General features: G+C 38.5%; 1 non-coding gene across 1 annotated transcript; it reads left to right on the top strand.

The window, feature by feature from the left end:
- Nucleotides 1-415: 415 nt before the first annotated feature.
- On the top strand, nucleotides 416-515 carry LOC148149409 (small nucleolar RNA SNORA17). Its single transcript, XR_015758005.1, has one exon. It is a non-coding gene; the product is annotated as a small nucleolar RNA SNORA17 (small nucleolar RNA).
- The last annotated feature ends 22,047 nt before the right edge of the window (nucleotides 516-22,562 follow it).

Raw genomic sequence — 22,562 nt, 5'->3', positions numbered from 1 at the left:
TCATGGCCTAGGGCTTGGAGGCTCCAAGGTTGCAGGCCAGGATGATGCGGGCATTGGGTCCCTGACAGAGGGGAAAGGGTGGAGGGCACTCCTGAGTGTCCTGAGATGTCAGTTGATGGGTACCTTGCTGTTGTTCCTCCTCCTCAACCTTTGAGGATATGGGGCACCGGGAGGAAATTCAAGATCCCTAGGTTCACTTTTGATGAGCCATTAAATGAATACATCTCAAGCAGTGGATTGAAGATCTGTGTGCCTATCCAGCAGATACTAACAGTTCGGCTGAAGCTGACTTGCAACAGCAGCCAGCACCCACTCCATGGGAACAGGCATGCTTTTGCTTGTCAGAGCCATGTCAGACAGAACATGGACAGACTCCACTGCTGTTCACTCCAGAATGTACATAATCTCTGACAACTCTGCCAGACATTCCAGTGGTTGTGTCTGCATCACCGTTAGCTCATTAATGGCTGAGATTAGTGGGCCTTCATCTGTACCATACTCAGAAGGCCCCTGTTCTCTGACAATGCTTTAGAGTTGGAGACCTTGACAGTTTTTCCTCTTCAAGCTGTAGGCCCATACCAATGCTGTGTTAACCAGTAGATGACCAAAAGCCTACTCTAGACATATTACTGGTGGATGTCCTGTGCTGGTGAATGGTGTGGTAGAATACCTTGATATTGAACTCTTTGAGGTTCCAGGCTGTTCCTCCTCAGAGGTATCTTCTACTACACTATAGATAGGCTTGGGGGCTGACCAATTTCCTCTTCTGGCCCTTGCGTGGCTCTGTGCCTGGCTGCAGAGATTAACATAATGATTTGTTTGTGTCATGACACACCTTCTTTGCCCAAAGTTCCATTAAGATCTTGATGGGTAGCTGTTATTAGCTCATGGAAAGCTTTTCCATTAAATGGCTGGAAATATCCAATCTGACCTTCAGTATAAGCATATCCCCCTTGCACAGTGGCCTGTCGTTTGAAGAGTTGACAAGCTTTATATCAAACAGCAGCCCCTTGACCGTACATTTCTCTATGCTAGGTACACATAGAGATGGGATTTCCTAAAGCTGTGATCATCTATTGCTTGCAGGAAGAATGCAGTATGGAGGGAGTTCAGCATTAAAAGAACCTGAATTTTAAAGGTTGCTCAGTGTGGTGAAAGAGCTAGAGTTGCTTGTGATCAATAAAGTTTATCCTGATGTGTGTGCCTGATATTTACGTGAGGTGATCATTCCAAAATTACATTTGATGGTGATGACTTTGCCCCATGCAAGTCTTTAGTAAAAAGTGATGAGACACATAGGTTCTGCTAGTGTGCTGAAAGGCCAATGAGATGGTGGTGCATCAGCTAATGAGTTTCATTGCTCATTTTCCAGTTTTAGTGCAAATGTTGACAGATGAGAGAGAGGCAGTAGCACTGTGCCACAAGTAGTACGACATGGGTGAGTGTAATAAAATGACAAACATTAATTGCAGATGAGCGTGTGATAGAGATGCTTATCTCTACACTCTATAACAAAATCATCTTTCCACCTTATAGCACACAGAAACAGTTACATGGTGGTTTAATTGACTTATACTGTAGCAGGTGGCCAATGAGAAAGCCATGGTAGTACTCTGAAGTTGGTCCTCAGCTACAACGACGATAAGCTGCTTTGTCTTGGATTGTGTTGAGCTCCTTGAATGTTGTTGAAGCTGCATTTGTCCAGGCAAGTGGGAACTATTCCATCACACTCATGACTTGTGTCGTGTAGGTGGCAGGCAGACTTTGAGAAATCAGGAGGTGAGTTACTCACTGCAGGATTCCTCGTTCTTGCAGCCATTGTATTTATATGGCTAATCCAGTACAGTTTCTGGTCAATAGTAACCTCGAGGATTTTGATAGTCGGGGATTCAGTGATGGTAATGCTATTGAATGTCACATGACGTGGGTTGGATTTTCTCTTGTTAGAGATGGTCAGGACCTGACATTAGTGAGGTGTGAATGTAACTTGTCACTTTTCAGTCCAAACCTAAATATTGTCCAGGTCTTGATGCATTTGGACATGGACTGCTTTAATGTCTTAGGAATTGTGAATGGTGCAAAGATCCCACTTCTGACCTTATGATAGATGGAGGTTCATTAATGAGCAGCTGAAGATGGTTGGGCCAAAGATATTACTCTCAGGAATTCCTGCATTGATGTCCTGGAGCTGAGATGATTGATCTCCAATAACCACAATTCTCTACTATTGTGCCATGCATGACTCCAACAAAGCTGTAATAAGGCCAGGAGATGAGTGGTCCTGGCAAAACCCAAACGGAGCATCAGTGAGCAGGTTCTAGATAGATAAGTGCTGCTTGACACTTTCCATTACTTTACAATTATTGAGAAAAGACTGATGGGGTGAAAATTGGCTGGGGTGCATTTATCCTGCTTTTTGTTTACAGGACATACCTGGGCAATTTTCCACATTGTCAGGCAGATGCCAGTATTGTAGTTGTATTGAAACAGCAAGTTTAGATTAGATTAGATTACTTACAGTGTGGAAACAGGCCCTTCGGCCCAACAAGTCCACACCACCCCGCCGAAGCGCAACCCACCCATACCCCTACATTTACCCCTTACCTAACACTACGGGCAATTTAGCATGGCCAATTCACCTGACCTGCACATCTTTGGACTGTGGGAGGAAACCGGAGCACCCGGAGGAAACCCACGCAGACACGGGGAGAACGTGCAAACTCCACACAGTCAGTCGCCTGAGTCGGGAATTGAACCCGGGTCTCTGGCGCTGTGAGGCAGCAGTGCTAACCACTGTGCCACCGTGCCGCCCATAAAGTTCTGGAGCATTATTCTGAAATGGCAGAATATAGTGACGGACAACAGCATTTTCATTATCAAATGCCTCCAGCCATTTATTGATATCACATGGAGTGAGTCATATTGGCTGAAGACTGGCTTGAGTGATGCTGTGGACTTCTGGAGGAGATTGTTATGGATGCTTTGACCTTATTCTTTTGCTTGATGAACTGGGGTTCCCTCATCATTGACAATAGGAGCATTTGTGGAACCTCATCCTCCAATGAGTTGATTAAATGCCCACCAGCACCCATAACTAGGAATGCAGAGTTTAAATCTGATCCATTGGTTCTGGAATTGCTTATCTTTATTTCTCTACCATTTGCTGCTTATACTGTTTAGCATGCATGTACTCCTGTTAGATAGCTTCACCAGGTTGACACCTCATTTTTAGGTATGTCTGGTGCTGCTCCTGGCATGTCTCTCCTGCACTCTCCATTGACTCAGGTTTGATCCCCTGGCTTGATGGCAATGGTTAAGTAGGGAATGTGGTGGGCTATGAGGTTACAGATTGTGTTGGTGTACATATCTGTTGCTGATGATGGCCCACATTGCTTCGTGTATGCCCAGTCTTGAGTTGCCAGAACTGTTCAAAGTTTGTCCCATTCGCACGGTAATAGTGCCACCCAACACAACATAAGGTATTCTCAATGTGAAGGCAGGACTTTGTCTCCATAAGGACTGAGTGGAGATCACTCTTACTGATAGTGTCATGGACAGACCCATTTCTGTCAAGCAGATTGGTAAGGATGAGGCCAAATATTCTTTTCCCTCCAGTTGTTTCCCTCATCACATGCCACAGCTCCAGTCTAGCAGATTTTTCCTTTAGGATTTAACGAGCTCGATTAGTAGTGCTACTGCTGAACCACTTTTGATGATTGACATTGAAATTCTCCACCCAAAGTACATGCTGTACCCATGCCACTGTCAGTGCTTCCACCAACTTCCTTGCTCTTGTCATCAAAAGAGACACTATTTGTCATCCAAGCCACTCCCTCAGAGGAAGATAATATCAGAGACAAGTTATCATCAGGTACTTCCTTGCAGCTAATTCAAAGCTAAAAAGCCAGAAGATCACATTTTATAGTTTTGGCAGAGGAATGCTGCATATAGCCTGGGAAGAACTTAAGAGAGGAATAGATTAGATTAGATTAGATTACAGTGTGGAAACAGGCCCTTCGGCCCAACAAGTCCACACCGACCCACCGAAGCGAAACCCACCCATACCCCTACATTTACCCCTTACCTAACACTACGGGCAATTTAGTATGGCCAATTCACCTGACCCTGCACATCTTTGGACTGTGGGAGGAAACCGGAGCACCCGGAGGAAACCCACGCAGACACGGGGAGAACGTGCAAACTCCACACAGTCAGTCGCCTGAGGCGGGAATTGAACCCAGGTCTCTGGCGCTGTGAGGCAGCAGTGCTAACCACTGTGCCACCGTGCCGCCCATAAATAGATAAGGAGAACTGAAAAAGCTGCTTTCACGATGGATTATGTTGTTCATGCAGCCTCTGTCAATAAAGAGAGCATGGAAAATAACTCAATGAAAATGCATTTGACTGTCCTTGATCACGGGATGTGGCTGTGAAAAAACAAATCAGGTAATTTCAATTCCTGCCATTGTAGGTTATGTAACAACCACATTCATTATATTAGCATGAAAGGCAAGGTGAGGAAACAAAAACTCCAAATATATTAGAATATGAACATAGAATTTTGGTAAACGCATTCACAAACCAGCAAATAAAAACAGTGTCTAGAAATTACCTGCCTCAGTTGGTTAGCGCACACTCCTTTGAGTCCTCAGGCTCTGGGATCAAAACCCACTCCAGTGCTTGAGCACTAAAGTCAAAGTTGACTCTTCAGTGCAAGGCTGCACTTTCAGAGGTGCTACCTGCCTACTTGTCTGGATGTGAAAGATCTTTTGGCACTATTTCAAGGAGGAACATAGGTTTTACCACTAGCTTCCTGCCTAATAACCATTACTCAATCAAAATCACAAATTACAGTGCCCAGATAATCTACCTCATTACTATTTGTGGGAGTTTGCTCTGTACAGATTACCTAATGTGTTTCCTATTATAGTAGTGACAACACTTCAAGAAATACTTCATAGTCTGTCAAGTGCTTTGCAGTGCCTGGTAGTTGCCGAAAGTGCTATGGAAATGCACATCTTTCTTATTTCTACACTACCACAATCAATTTCCCTCTAAACCAATGGCCATTCCAGCTTCTTCCTTTCAAAATCATCATCTCATCGTCTCTTCTCAAAAATGTCAACCATGGTTCTCCTGCCAAAATATTGTTCATTTCCAATATGCTTTACCTTTCCAAAGTAATTGAAAGTGTTATCACCTACCAGATCCATGACAATATTTCCCACACCACACTATTAAATGTGACATGTTTTTGGCTCCTGTTGCAGCATCACAATGTCTCAAATGATAGTCTCAAACCCTCTCAGGTTGTGACCATGATGCATTATTGTCTTTAACCTTTGCCACGAACTCCATATGATTAATATTGATTTTATCTCAGGTCTGACCACTTTTCTGGTGAACCAGATTGATTACAACTCATTCTATTTGACACTGGGCTAAAGCTCAACCACACAACCTGTCCATCACAAAGAACACTTACTTCCCATCTCTGAATTATCACAAAGACAAATAACATCCATCTCCACTCTATCTCAGTCCATGAGTGGCTGAAACACTTCTCAATACTTTTGTCACCTCCACATTTGATTAATCTAATGCTTTCATGTTCAACATTCCATCTTTCAATATCATAAATGTCCATTATCATTTCCAATGCAAAAGCTCACTCAATCAATGCCCTTATCATTGCCAAGACCTCACTCTCTGAAATTATTTCCTAAAATCACTCTGCCCTCACATCCCCTCATCCATTAAATTCCACATTAAATGGTACCTTTTTGACAAAGCTTTTGGTTCTCCTTTTGATATCTTCCTTTTTAGCTTTGCATCCATGTTTTCGATTATCCCTCTGAAATGCCTTGCCATGTTTTTCAGCTCTGAAAATTTTCTAAACATAAGTTGTTGATTATAAATCTTGAATCAACAAGCTATGGTCTGCTAATAGCAGAATCTCAAGATGTAGGTAAATTAATGCGAATTTAGTTTCAATCATGTGGTCTCTATGGCTCTTTGGTTGAGACTAATGGGCCTCATTAAGTTAAAAGACTTGAATGTCCATGTTGTACTCCAACTAACAGTGGAGCAAAGAAACACCAAGCCAATTCCCAACAAAAGCAGGCAGGCTCAAGTGACAGGTAACCTGGGACTTAAGCTTACAGCCATCCTGTTGAGAGGCAGCTGCTCAGATCTATCACCTACGTTATTAGGTCGTCACTGATTAACATTATTTTCAGAGACATTAAGAAACCAAGTTTCTATCCTGCATGTTAATAGTAGAATCTAGTTCTTAACAAGTTAAAAAAAACTTGTGTGGCATTTCTGAATTCAGACACTGTTTAATTGAGTGTATTACCAAGTAAAAATGGCCCTATTTCTTGCCTGAAATCAGAGAAAACTAAAAGCATTCAAGTTTTGAAGTGAATGTATAATGCCACACATGAAAAAAAAAGCTCTATTTCCAGTGGCAAAACTCAACAAGAGACAGATTTATCAATTCAAATGTTTTATGAGTTTTTGTAATTGAGAAAACTTTTAATAATCTGACATTTGTTAAAACCAGTTATTAGAAATTACGCAGCACAGTAGCTCCCGAAATATGAGCCAGCTTCACAATTACAAAAGTCAGTCTGCGCAACCCTTTCCTATTGTATGAGGTGGCATAAACCCCATAGCGGCCTATCAGCTAACTGGCAGGCAGGGGGCTGCTCTATTCAAAGCTAGAGATACAAGCTGCAGGGCAAAAACCTGGCAGCTCCCATCTGACCCCACAATCCCCTGCTGGTGACAGCTCCAAGCTCCATAGCAAATTAGCCCTTCTCATATTACAATTGGAGAAGACAGATTCCATTAGCAGTATCTGAAATTGAGTGGAGAGCTGCACTGTTATCTGACTTGACTCATAAGCACTGCTATTAATCAGCACTATGATAGCATTTATATTTTTCAAGCTATCTGCTGCTGCTGTGATATTCTGCTACAAAGGGTTGATGAGACTTAGGAAGGCAAACAATAGAGCTTTCTGGGAAAAGCAGGGTAAATCAAGAAAGTCTATGACTTCCGCACATACTGAAGGGATTGCAGTTTACATAAATTTTCTCCCAATTGGAGACTGAGCTTTTCCACATCTTACACATGGGATTTAGTTGTCACTCAATGGTAACAGCTGTGAAAAGGTGACACAGCCCAACGCTCAGAATATTGCCTCCGCTTTTAAAGCAATTAACCCATGAACAGGAGGTACCTGACGATATCAAAAGGATTAGACTTGGAATTGCATGATTAACATTTTCTTGAACTAATGAAAAATGCAGTTGTCATATAAGGTCCTCCATTTTATTAAGGAATTTCTCTTTACTGTTAGCTAATAAACCAAGTACGGTACATCCAAGCACATTAAGTATGCCAGTTATGTATATTTCAAACGCATGAATGAAACAGTGCTATTTTAAAGTGCACAATTTCAGAATACCGTTTATGTACAGGGTCCTTCACAGAGCAAGTCTGATAAGACAAAGTTCTGCTTAAGATTATGTATTTGTATGGATTTTACCAAACATTAATTTAATCAGACAAATGGTTATGATTTTCATTGTAAATGTCAAAGAAAAATTATTTTACCATTATTGTGAATAAATTACACCTTAGCAAAGTAATACGTTTTTTAACTTTCAATACAGAGCAAAACATCTCCCCAAAATTATTAGCAGCCAGCTCTTAAGAAAGTTGTTATAATATATTTTGAATCAACAGCATAACCCAATGACCTAAAGTAAGATTATATCACATTTTATTTTATGTGTCAAGTGTGCAACTGTAGACGCTTTAAAAAGCACTTTGGTGTGCTTATTTTTAATTCACCATGAACTTCAGTTTCGTCTGAATAATTAACATTCTTTGAAAAAGTGATTGCTGGTAACAGAAACCCTTTTTTATTATTAATAACTTCAACTTTCAGTAAAGGAGCTATCAGTGTGAATTACCTAAATTTAGAAATGATTGAGTAAACCTTTTGATTGCACAGGCTCCATTTATCACATGTAAGAATGTATTGTCTAAATATTTAGCACTCAAGCTTAATTTGTACATTCAGAATGATATAATTAATGTAAAATTCATAACCAACTTTTCTGTAGAAAAGGCACACACTAAATTAACATCTACAACTTTAACAAAATATTATCTAAAATAGATTTGAAAAATATGGTCTAATCCTTGAATCAGAGCACAAGGACTAAAACATAAATATGTTTGAATACAAATATGAGTAAACCATCGGCACAAAATATCTCAGTTTATTTTTATTCAGATATATATTAATGTATAAAAAGAACTCTGTATAGGAATCCCATTAAAAAGTCAATGTAACTAGTTGACATATGGTTTTGTACTATTAATTTGTCTTACATTTTACGACAATAAAGTAAATTCAACAAAATTACAGATTTCTTCCCACTTCACTGCATTATTTCCAAATGAATTTTATTCATGACTTAACTTTTTATTCAATACATTATAATCCTTAAAAGACCAGAAATATGTTTATGTCAAGATTGTCATCATTTTTAGTAGTATACTTTTTAACATTGCATATCTTTGCATTAATTCATCTTACATACCAGACAATGTAAATCTGGCAACCTCATTCAGCATCAAACAATGCTCAAATTATGAGCTGGAGTCCTTTTTGCTCAATTCATACATTTTCCTTCTGTTGACCAGATACCTAGACTCCATTCAAAGCGGCAATTAATGGCTTAAATAAGAAATGAAAATGCCATCTGTAGCGCAGTAATGACAATCAAGGAGGCTGACAATTGATCCAAGTCTCTCAATTCATAGAAACAGCACACACAACTAGCATGTTGTGTTATTGAATTGACTTTGATTTTTTTTTGTTTTATTTTGATGGCTCCTTTGCATTGTAGTCCAAATGTGTGATTTTATTTTTTTTATGCAAGTGTCATTTATTATGCACATAATAATTACAAATTTATTTTGAGTGCATTGTTTTTCAGCTCATTGTCTTCCTTTACAATTACACATACTAATCTGTTAATAATCTAATAGTAATTTATCCAAGAGCGTTGAGAATTTGAATATAATTTTGTAAGCACTTGAAGCTGCACTAACACTATTACTGTAAATATGAAAAAAACTCAAGTGATTTAGTTTTTACTTCATATGTATTTCTATTAAAAGCATAACTAAAAAATTATGAAAAGTTGGCTGTGCAACTATTATCACACCACACTAATAAAGCTGACATAGTTGTGCTTTATTAATTGACAGCTATAGTTATTTAAACTTGGCACAGTTTGCTGCTCTGAAAATAATTTTTACTTTGACTAGCAAACTAACGTGTCTGAACATTATCTAGAACTTAACCATCAGAAATAGAAATGCACATGCAAGGTTCCTGAGGTTAATTCATGTCACGCACCAAATGAAATTTGAAAGACCCAGCTGATATTGTATGATGTCTTGTACCACTCAATCAATAGGTCAATGTTCAGTCCATTACCATAGACAGGGTTCACTTTGTATACTGCTCGTGAGTATGTATTGTCAGCAGGATGAATCTGACACTTGAACTGTCATGTTCCCGAGAGACATGTACTTCATAAATTATGTACATTATTTGTATTCAGGCATGTTCATATTTAAATCTTTCCCACATAGGGAATAAGTATATTTGAAATTGGATCAAAAGGCACCAAAATGTCACAACATTACATCAATTTAAGCTGAAAGAAATTTGTGATTATACATATTCAACAGCTTTAAAATAATTGTCATTTTAAATACGTAATTTTACACTGCTTATGTTAAGAGATAATATCTTTAGCAAGCAACATTTTTGAACAATGTGTTTAGTATTGCATAGACTAAAGCATCTTTTTACTAAAAATTGATCACAAGGCATTTTCTGGAATAGGGCCAGTGTGGCACTACTGTATACAAACAAACAGTGCATTCATTCGGAGGAAGCTTGGAACTGCTTTTTAAAATTAAATTCCAGTGATAAAAGAGTCTAACATTATAAAAAATATTTACCATTGCTTATAGCAACTCAAAGAAACATAATATTACAATGATGAATTAATAAAAATATAACTTCATTTCAATTCCTACATTTCCAAAAATATTTTTATGAAGTAAAAATCCAGTAATGGAAATTGTGAAAGTAAAATTTTGGAAGTGCCGGATGTTTCATTCTGAACTTTTCACTCCGCTCCAAACGGACAAGTTGAAATAGAGTTTATTAATAAAATGTGATTATTAGCCACAATAGTATTAGCAGCGGATTAACCAAACAAAGGTGACCATCTAATGTATAGGTAGAAGTACCACTCCACGTACTATGAGTATTATGAGCCTAAGGATTCAGAACAGTGGCACCAAAAGCTTTTTGTTTGAAATAGGAGCCCAAAATTTACAGAAACCCAATAATAAGCATGAGCAGTAATGTTATACTAAAATTTGCATAGTATCATACGATTGGTACAATTTGTCAATGCTGTCTTTTATTCCTTATTAGTAACAGCATCACATTTTTTGGCATCCAATGCCCTTAATGGAAGCACAAGGGAAGGATATTAAAGCAACTCTGGGGACCAACATATATTAAAAAACATTAACCCTTCAGAAGCTGTACAGAATTAATGATGCACTGGCATTCACAGAGAGTAAGATTTATTGCATTGATAGAGCAGAATTTCCCAAAGCAATGACCTTTCAATAGCTATTTGTGTTTATGTATTCACTACCTGACAAGGAAATCTCCCTTAAATTTATTCTGTTTTACAAAAGCTTACTGAAAAATTTGAATGCTGGTAGATTAAAAAAGTTGTCATGCTATTCAAAATTCTGCCAAACATGCAAGGTATCAAATGTTTTTTAAAATGTTTCTGACAGCTGGATATTCCAAGAATAAATTTTTCTTGGTCTGTCAGTGATGCATATTAGCAATCAATCCAGTGTACTGGAGATTGGAAAAAAGAGAGAAAATGTAACTAAAATTGGGAAACCTTTAAATATAATGGGTTTCAATATAAATTGACCATTTTTATTTAAAAATGCATGGGGGAATGCTTTCTCTTATTTATGGGCTGCATGTTTCCTCTAATATTGTGCTCTTGTGATGTAAATGTGAATCAAGTAAATATCTAGACAATCTTATTTTAGTCAAAATATTTTTTGAGGTTACATGACATAGCAAAATATTTTTGGTATTAGAGGTAGGAATGATAAAAATAAAAAATCTGCTTTGGATAACATGGGTTTGGTAGCTTGTACTGCAGGCTGAATATTGGTCTTGAGTACATCACAGCTAATCCACAATAATTGCTCTGTAAAGATTCAAAGAAGCTATTCAATACATGTACATGAAAAGTAACTGATCTCAATGGAATTGTGTCATTACTAGCCTATCATCAAAGGGCAGCAAGTGAATTCTGACCAAAAGTATCATAGTCTACATAATTAAACAAATTTTTAATGAGTTTTTTTAAAAATGTGAATTCTAGTTGCATTCAAATAAGATGAACTGGGGTTTAGTGAATTTCTTTCATATTTTCATATTTGTAAGATGTGTGCAGCATGTCAAGTGCCGCATTTATTGCTTAACCCTAATTGCCCTTGAGAAGGAGATAGTAAAATAATTTATTGCACTATTGCAGTCCATCATCACAGTTTTGATATAAATGAGTGGCTAGGACATGTCAGAGGGCATTTTGTTTTTTGCCATAAGCAAAGCCATCATTTGTTGCCTGAACTTTGAACTGAATGGCTTGTTGGATCATTGCAGAAGGCAGTTAAGAATAACCAAACTGCTATTGATCTGGAGAGCAGGTAAGAATGGCAGTTTCCTTCCCTAAAGGAGATTAGTGAACCAGTTGGTTTAGTTAGCATAGTCATAATTACTGAGACTAGCATTCAATTCCAGAATTCTTATTCATTGTATTTAATTTCAATCAGTTACAGTGATGGAATCTGAACCCATTGCACTAGAGCTTTAGCCTTTGGATTACTAATCACTAAACCACTATCTGCTCACAAAGAATTAAAAATACTGAGTGTTAAGAGTTGTGTGTTAAATACATCGGTCTAAACTTGTCATGAAAATGACAAATTCCTCTGAAAATCAGGCGTCTGATCCCAATTGTGTCATTTCCAATTTTTGCAGAGGATGAGTTGGGGACAGCCCAGGCTTCATGCTAATGCAGTTCATGGAGTCAGCCGGTCAGCTATCTCCATTAAATCCTATTCTGCTCCCCCTACTGTCCAGAATTTGGAATGTATGGAACAGATGGGACCACAACAGATCAGTTTCAGCAAAGTAAATTGGGAAAGCCAGAACTATCAAAGGTGTTAAAAAAACTATTAAAACTTTAAAATACTTTGGAATACAAATGTTTGTTGTCCCAACTCTTTGGTGTCCATCACATCCTCTTTGCCTGCTCCAGTTGTGTACAGTTTGTGTGTCGAGACTGCACTGCAAGGTTCATCCTGCCTGATCCAAGCATAGCCTGCTCCACCATGGCCCTAGTTAGAGAATGGGAGCTCTATATCCATATTCAGCCTCAGACAGGTATTTCTGTAACAGAGTCATTGGCCATGGTAGCGGAGGGAGCCCTTGTCTCCCAGCAATCATCCTTGTAAGGCATTCGGATCTTGAAACACACAAGGGACCTGAAGTTTATCAAGAATAGAGGCATCATGGCATTTTCCAGGGTATCAGGCACAGACCTCCAAGCTGTGCAACTAATGATTACAGATGACTTGTGCATTGATTGAATGCAATCCTTCCTCATTGATGAACACTGCTGTCTGATGCTATGACATTCTGTTGTGATGTCTGTATAGTTTATAGCACCCTGCACCTGAGAGAAGTCAACTATAATGCAAAGCTACTGTCAAACTGTAACAGTGATTTCATCACAGAGAAATAAAGTAAAGTCGTATCATCTTTCATACATTAATCAGAAACAGCCTCCAAGCATTGTTAAGTTAGGAGTTGAGCGATTCAACATAGGTACCCAATGGATCCTTGGAAGCAGCTAGTTGCATAAAAGAATTGAGTGTGAATGCATAGAATCTCAAATGTAATGGGATCAACCAGGATACAAGGCAGATAGGAACATTAAGCTTTGGTGGGGGCAAGGGGTCCACCTGGATTAACAGGCTGAGCCTACAGCTCACTCTGTGAAGCATTGCCTGAGTTCTCTTCCATCCTCTTCTGCAAAGGAAATTATAATTAGTTGCCACCAAACCCAGAGTGCATGGCGTAAGTGCTTTATTCAGTCTGAAGGCATGGGCTCTATTTGTGAGCGATATGAGGGCCTTCAAGGGGCAATTCTGTTGATCAAGTACTTACAGGCTTATGACATCTGTAATCACAGAGTTATGGCTGTGACTACATCAAACACAAACAAACTTGGCCAAGTCATTAGTCATTACAAATTAGTCATAGTCTTCTCTGTGAGGCAGAAGTCATTACAGGAGACTTTTGCAGTTTCATCCTCTGGTCACAATTCACAAAGACAATCCAAATCTCATAGGGCACAGAGCTGGTTTCCTCTCACCTTGAATTGTATGTATTTGCCGATAAGTGCATGCATGCATTCCTGTCTTTCTTGGGTGATGTGGAAGTTGAGGAATTGGAGAGGATCAACATTTCTGCAATCCTACCAGACCTATAATCTCCTTCTGTATTTGCACAACATGGCCTGTGCTGTATTGGAAGGTCTACTATCTCAAAGGTCAATGTACAGATATCCCATAACCCTCCTCATCAGTGTACTCCATGTTCTACTGGATATGTCCCAATGACCACACAAACTGTCATTTGTGCATGCTGTGATTGCTCACATTTCAAAGGAGTAGTTTTTTTTTTCTGATATGCTCCACATGGGCTCATTGGAACCAGGACCAATAGATCCAGGCACAGCAGTGCACTGACTCCAGAACTGACCATGGCCCCAATCCCTGAGAAGTGACCAGACCATTGACTGATATCAGTGAATCTTCCCTAATAATTAACACTAATCCCCAGACTGGTTGCACTGGAACTGCAGGATTGACTGTGGCCCACTCCCTGGACTGCAATGGTACAGAATTCTGGACTGTGAATACACCAAGTGCCTGAACTGAGATAAGGTAATGTTCTTGGCTGATTGGCAACACTCTCTGACTAACAACCCTGGATTTGTCTGAGGATTATACCCTTATACTCTGAGACATGACTATTACTTTGAAGCATATTTAGTGGATCTGCCACACAAGGAGCTGGCACATGCTGTAGGTGTGACATTGATGTAACGTGGTGCTGAACAGCAGCATGTCCACCCCCTTGACTGCTTGCTGCTAAAAACCATGACAAGCTGCCTGGCTTTGTGCCTGAGCCAAAAGGCAATACAAAACAGAAGTACTGTAAGGCTTCAAGTTCTGAGTGAGCCAGTAATGCACTGCCCATGGAATATGTCCTCGGGTATTGGGGAATGCTGGCCAACAAGGAGGCCCAGATAAGGTATTGAAGGGCAACAGCAGCCAGGTACCTGCTCAGACTTTCACGTCAGGAACTGGTGCCATCCCACTTCTCTGCACTGCCTGATAAAATAACAAGCGTCATATCAATGAGGTGACATAAGGCAATAATGTGATATTAATACATACAAATAGATTCTCGCCACTCACTAGCTAGATTCTCATCCAAAACATCAGGTGGAATATCAGACTTCTTTTTCTTGAAGTTGAGAATCTCATTTTTTTTTATCTTGCCATATTTTCTAACTAGCTTATTGTTCACAATAAGAGACAATAGCTGTTATTGTCCACAACAGTCAGTGCCTGGGAAAATTCTGCCCACAATTCTCATTACTAGATTTTTATACCAGGTTTGTATCATTTACTGAGCTGCCATTGTAGGATGTGAGGTTACATCTCTGGACTACTAGTTTAATAACATTGTCATTGTGCAATCATACCCTTGCAGTGAAGTTCCAAAAACAGCAAGATAAATGTCTAGACAATCTGCTTTAGTGCCGTTGATAAAAATTGGCTAGGACAACTCCCTTATTACTGTTTAAATATTATCATGGGATTTCGTAAGTCCACTGTAGGAAACAGGTTCAATGCTTCTTTTAGAGCACACCTTTTGACAGTGCAGAATTCCCTCAGCACTATGTTAAACTATCAACTTCAATTATGTGCTCAAGTTTCTGCAGTAGTTTAAACCCATGACCTTCTGACTCAAAGCCAAGAGCTTCACCATTAAGCCAAAGCAAGCAGAAACTCTACCTATTTTCAAACTCATGAGGAAATGAGTTGTATCGCATTGCACTGTCATTTTAAATTTGGGGATTTGAATTTAGAATATTGCATAATCAAACGCTGGATAAAAATGAAATAAAAGCAAGAGTCTCCAACCTCCCAAAGCCTGTTCACCATCTACAAGGTACAAGTTAGGAGTGTGATAGAATACTGTCCAGTTGCCAGGATAGGTGCAGCTCCAACAATATTCAAGAAGCTGAACACCATCCAGGACAAAACAGCCCAAAACTCGATTTGCATCCCATCCACCACCTTTGACACTAATTCCTTTCACCACCAACTCACAGTGGCAGCACTGCACGCCATCTATAAAATACACTACGGCAGTGCTCCTAGTCTCCTGAAACAGCACCTTCGAAACTGCAAATTCTACTACTTAGAAAGGCAAAGACAGCAGATTCTTTGGAACACCACCATATGTAATCTCCCCTCCAAGCCACCCACCATTCTGACATAGACACTGTTCCTTCATTACTGCTAATCAATATCCTTAAACTCCCTCCCAAATAACCTTGTGGGCATACCTATGCTACATGAACTGCAACAGTTCAAGAAGACAACTTGAAAGTAATCTTCCTGAGCACTTTCAAAATAACTGAATGCCCACATCTTGTGAATGAATTGTAAAAAGTAGGTCCTTTCACATATAGAGGCTGCGCCATCATTCAATAAGATCATTAATGATTTGTTTGTGGCTTAACTGCACTTGCCTCGCTGGCCCACTGAATATCGTTGAAAAATTTTGAATGTTAGCAGTATTACCAAGCTCATGAGTGAATTTGATTTTTTTCAAGCGTGGTTAATTTATGAGCAACATTTTGTCCATTTCATTTGATTGTGAATATGCGTGTTCTTTCACCTATTCTTTTAATATTTGGTCATATGTAATCATGCACTCTGTTCTGAATACATCTAATTCCTGGGCATATTGTACCATTACTTTCCAGCTAAAGATTCCCAACTGCTAATCAGTGAACGGAGCCACTGATAAATACCATTGTTTCAGAAATTAAAAGGACTTTTTAGTTCACATAATTTAGTTTGGACAACAAAGATTTGAATAAGTGGAAGGTCCAAGGATCATGGAGCAGTAATTCTTTATTCCTCTGGGTTCAGGTCATTACCAACACTAAGGGAAATCAAGGAAAGACAAGGAATTATTTATACTACACTTTTCAAATATAACAGTAGGTTCCAACGGGTGAGGAATTTTTCTGTCTGTCTGTTGTGCCTTTCCATCAGCTCACTTCCCAACAAACATTACCTTACTTTCCATTGAGAATCTGATCAACTGCTGTAGCTGCCATCTGTCACCATCACCACCTACTGTGAGAGGTCCTGGAGAACTGCTTAGCTCCCATGCTAAGTGCCTTTCATCATGGTTATCACCCACTGCTTAAAACTTGCTGTTCCAGAAGCTCCACACAGCCCGAAGTGCCTGCGTGCATGATTAGTGGGTTCAATTGTGCCACGCTGGCTCAAATGTTCAGACCCATACTCATCCACTAAGCAAACAATTATGGTCACAATCCTGAGGCTTACCTGGTCACAATACCTATCATCATCATTATATTCACTGAAGATTGTCTTGTACTTTGTGAAAATAGAAATAAGCTGCCTCCTGTGGATCTCCTCCAACTTATCAATGTCTTCTTTTGAAATGAGATTAGAGATGTCTCCTCCAGTCTGTCCACTGTCCATGAATGTGGCAGGTTTAAGGACACCTATGGACATTCTTGAAGGTAAACATCTTTGTCATTAATATTATTGACTTGCATGGGTATCTTACCTATTTATCTCACAGTGATGAGGGTGGCTCCCAGACCTACATCAAATGACAGCTCTGCTACATGTGACACATGACTGTGCAGCAAGGCCTAATATTGACCAGTTACAGCCTTCAAGAAGAGTGTTGGTTTGGGCAGGTAAAATAATGGTCTGATTATCTTGTATAGAACAACTCTGGATCCTTTACAGGATGATACACCTGGAGCATGCAGAGCCAGATCAAAGACTCTGTGCCCCTTCTAATGTGTAATCAACAGCAGCCACCAAACCTGCTTTCCAACAACGGCTGGATATCCCTTAAAACATTGAACTCAACCCCTTCATTTCCTTACTTCTACTGGAGTACTAATCAGGTCACAAATACCCAGAAACACCTGGAAATGATAAGTGTGATTGAGGGAGAGCTCAATGTAACCATGGTAGGGGATGCCCAAAGTCTGCAAAGCCACGGTCAAGATGAAGGAAGAGACATCAATCAGTTCACATCTCTTAGTAAGATATTTATGGAAAAACTGTTGAATAACAGTGGTGGCACGGTGGATCAGTGGTTAGCATTGCTGCCTCACAGCACCAGGTTCAATTCCAGCCTTGGGCAACTGTCTGTGTGGAGTTTGCACATTCTCCCTGTGTCTGCGTGGATTTCCTCTGGGTGCTCCGGTTTCCTCCCACGTTCCAAAGATGTGCAGGTCAGGTGAATTGGCCGTGCTAAATTGTCCATAGTGTTAGGTGCATTAGTCAGAGGTGGATTGGTTACTCTTCGGAGGGTAGGCGTGGACCAGTTGGGCCGAAGGACCTGTTTCCACTGTAGGGAATCTAATCAAGCAGTTTGATATCTCTACTCTTGTGTCAATTAGGCATGACACTTGCATCTTACCAAATTTTACACTCACTGTCAGACAGCTCCCAGCTACTCCAGCTAAGGCTGAGCATCTGCCTGAAGGATACTTGTCTCACCCACCTGTCATTTAGGGGAAGGCCAACTATTTAAAAACCATTTAAAAACCACAAAATGGATATAAAACCAGATAGAAGTCTATTTTGTTTTATTTGTCTCCCAGAAAATAATTATCTGGCAAATTAATTATGTATCCATTTTAACTGGTTGTCTAGGTTCAGTAATGGTGGCAATAGATGATGATGATTTGAGAGAGACGTTTAACCCCTAATGTTACTATGTGATTATTTACATTTTCAGTCCAATGGAGTTGCATCTATTCCCGAAAAATGTAGAGCTGAATCTGTGTCTTTTATTCTTGCTAACGCAATGAGCAGTGGTGTCATCTTTGGTGATCAGACTGGTCTGGTTTGTATTTTCTAGCCTCATCCCCTCATAGATACAAGTTTGTCTCAATTTAGCATATCATAATAACTCCACCATTCCTGCCTCCTGGTGATTGGAGCACTTAAAAGCTATGAAAAGCCACTTCTATAAACTTTTTCATCCTACCATTTCCTCTGCTGACTTTAAAACCTCAAACTTTGTCTTTTCAGTTACATTTTCTCATTTCCTAATTGTCGCACTTCAACATTCAATTTTCTTCTCATTTGTTACTCAAAACTGAGTATAACTGAATAAAATATTGTTCTGTTAAAGCTTTTATCTTACGCTCATGAGGATAATTCATGAATACCAGTGTAAGGGGAAATCAACATTTATACGGTATGAAAAGAAATTGGTGATTTGTTGACAGGGGAACTCAGATTGATAAAGGTTTTGCCTTGGAGAATTCATCAGTTAATAATGACTGACAGTTAGGCTCCATGTTTTGTTTACATTTTAAACCAGGCGGGTTGACTCTGATTGGTCAGTGAATAGCTATTATTGTTTCGTTGAGTTGAACTTGGCGCAATATGCATGTGTCTGAAAGGAGAAGATCCTATATATTAATATATGTAGCTTCCAATACTTGCAAGTGTGCTACACTACAAGCCCAATTGACAATACTATATTGGTTGTCAACATAATTCTTTGCACGCTCAGGGTTATTCAGCAAATGTTGGCCACTTACAAAATTATATCTGGTGTTGAACAACATGTTGCGTGTTTTGCAAACGTGGGATAGTTGGGTATGGCTCAAGTCATTTGTTCACCATGCAAGCTTGATGCTGATAATGTCTACCTTGGTTTGATAATTTCACACTGAACATTGAGCCTGAAGCTGTCACTTCAGTCATGAAAAGTGTCTAGACTGCCTCAGATTATCCAGGAAGGTACCGCAAATGTTTGAGCAACAGGAAATTTAAAAGATCTCAAAGCATTCATTTTGAAGAAGAGCAGAGGATTCTTTCCAATATCTTGGCCAATATTTATTTCTCAATCAGGATCACAAATACAGATTATCTGGTCATCTGAACTATGTTCTTTATTGAAACTTACTGGAAATAAATTGGCTGTCACATTTCCTACATTCCCACAAATGTGAACATACTTCAACAGTACTTTTATTTAGGCATAAAGCAGTTGAGGATATCCTGAGGTCATGAAGAGCGCTACCTAAATATAATTCCATTTTTCGCAAAAATCAGTTTGCAAATACTATTTGTAATTTGTGTCATGTCAGTGCTGTAGCAGAAGAGTTAAATTGGCGATCTGGTTAGCAACTTAAGTACTTTCCATATTTGGGATGAGCTTCAGAATTTTTCAACAGTGTTGGTAGTTAAGAAGCTTCATAATAATGGAGCATTCTGTTCCCTGACATAGGGGAATTGACATTGACTATCTTGTTCCAATAAAAGCATAATTGTTATCAAACCCTTGTGCTGCTGATAGAGACACTGTGACATTAATATTCCTTGTTCCCAACTGAAAGGGTTTGCATGAAATTGAATAAAAATAGAGAAAATCAGATTTCTCAAAAGATTATGCAATGGAAAATGGTTTCTACACAATATACTTCTCAATTGACCTCATAATTTTTACTGTTCATTTTTTTTCATGGGAAATTAGATGTCTTCTGCATTTTTCACACTGAAGACACTTTGCAAGTGCTAATGTAAATATAAGCATTTAAACTTTGTTTTGAATGTCACCAACTAAACTCCACTCTTCAGTATAAGAACGCTAACAGACTTAAGCTTTCTGTGCTGACTTTGATTTCACTGGCTGTCGACATTTGACACTGTGTAATACATCAAATAGACTCCATCGCTATTGTCATGTTCACAATTAATCCAGGCTCAGAAATCAAGTTTCCAATGCTGAAGTGAGTGGAATTACTCTCTCATCTCCATTTTAAGCTCTCAGCTGCACAAATCTGCAACCATTCAGTAATTGTCCTCTTTCTCTTGATCCCTGAGCAACAGAAAAATGCTAGGAAGTACCTATAGTAAAAAAGGTTGACACTAAAATTATACATATTTATTTAAACCCAAATAAAGAATTATTGACTATGTAGTAAAAATATTCTCCCTCTTTCCACTCGCATATTTTCATGCTTCATTTTCTTCCCATTTGCATCACACATCTGTTATTTATGTTTGAAGCTGATAGCATGCTATTTACAGAAGAATGCAAGACAGTCACTGAATTTCTGCATTTTGTTGCTATATTTTCTTTCTACAATTTGATTATTATTTACAGACACTGGTTCATTTGATCATATCTTGTGATTGAGGTGAGGGCAGTTATTTTGATGAAGCAAAATAGAAGTCACTTTGTATAAATGTCATCCAAATATTATCTGTACTAAGTAAGAACTGCTTTGGGATTCATGTAGCAACTCAGTTAACTTCTCAGTAGTTTGAGGCCTATGCCTGATGTAGCATAATGGGATGCTGAATGAGTTTGAAGAATGCAGCTTGGGAAGATTTTGCATAGTGCAGACTGACTTGTTGTAATGCTCTTGATCCCTGAGCAACAGAAAAATGCTAGGAAGTACCTATAGTAAAAAAGGTTGACACTAAAATTATACATTCCCAGTTTCATTCTGGAATGAAGGTAGCAATGCGATTAGGATACAGGTTAACCACTTTTAATCTGTCACTGGCACTGCAGCACCTCACCATCCCATAGGATGACACAATCCATTCAATTACTTAACTCTTACAGTACTGAAAGACTTTTCCAACTTTCAGAATGTGGAGATCAGGGTTTTCATACTGCACTAGCAAACAACCACATTCTTTAAATTTGAATGGATAAATAGCATAAAATTACTTTTCTTTTGTAATTGGCACTGATCTGTATTGTCTTGCTTAATTTAGAATATTTTCATGAATAACAAAATGCATTGAGGAGTTTGATCTTTTTAAATCTGCCATGGAAGCGTATAAAGTTATTAAAGGGTTATCACATTATTTTGAAACAATAGTTGAAATTAAAGAGCAGGTTTGGAATAAAGCAAAACAAACAAAACATATCTGTCAAAAGAAAGAAAAATCTGCTCATCTATGTTGAGTCCATGTTCTGAGGCTGTCCACTACCACCATGGTGACAATGTCTGGGAGTTATAAAGGAGGTTCCCCATAGCACCAACATCTAAAGTTCATTAAATCATAAAACTCATAATAAAACTGTTAACCTGATTTATTTCATTCATTCCAGCTTTGTGAAAATATGTCCACATAATAAGCTGTATATACATTAGAAAGCTATTTCCTTATAATTCTATTTAATTGGATTAATAAAATTAAATAAATCTTAGCATATTTTACTGAATAAAAGTAAGTGAAATTTGTGATTGGAAACTATATTAATCCATATTAGTCCATGCCTAATTAATCTTCACTAATACCTTAAATGAGCGCATTTCTTAAACAATACAGTAATACTTACCCCAAGCTCAAATGCAGCTGTGATCAGTTCCCCTGTTAAAATCATGAATGTTAATACCAATGATTACTCTCCTGAAAAGACAGTCCTCCAAAGGTTTAATATCCAAATACTTGCAATGCATTTTTGCTTTGGTGGATAAGACTACAAGTAATCTGCCAGGATTTAGCAGCAGGAAATGCTCTAAGTATATTTTAAATGTTTCACATCTTGTCACAAAAAAATTAAAGGGCCAGCACAACCTAAGCCTGAGACTTCTAAATCAAAATCTAAACAGATTTGTGGGGAACACAACTGTTGGTAATATTTCAAAGGCCTGATTTATTTTTTCAACTTTACTTCCAATTATAAGCAGTTATTACTGTCATTTTTACTGAAACTCAAAGGTTTTGAGTTCCATGCAGTAGAGTTTTTGCAACAATTGTTTGGGGATGATGACACATTCAGGTATTATCTTTTTGTCAAGATGACCACACTTAAAAATTCACATCCTCGCACACAAAAGAAGAATCAAATAGACCTCTGAAGCTTTCTTATTTTTAGGACTATAAATGGTGCTGTTGTACAATAGCTAGTGTTTTACAGATATACAGACCATCTTCATACTTTAAATAGCACTGTCTACAAACTTAACAGACTCAACAGACTTGATTTTAATTCAGTCAAC

This window comes from Chiloscyllium plagiosum, unplaced genomic scaffold, assembly GCF_037043375.1.
Source record: "Chiloscyllium plagiosum isolate Xiang-an unplaced genomic scaffold, Cpla_swu_hap1 HiC_scaffold_8, whole genome shotgun sequence".
Lineage (NCBI taxonomy): Eukaryota > Metazoa > Chordata > Chondrichthyes > Orectolobiformes > Hemiscylliidae > Chiloscyllium > Chiloscyllium plagiosum.
This window is presented reverse-complemented; position numbering and strand designations above follow the sequence as displayed.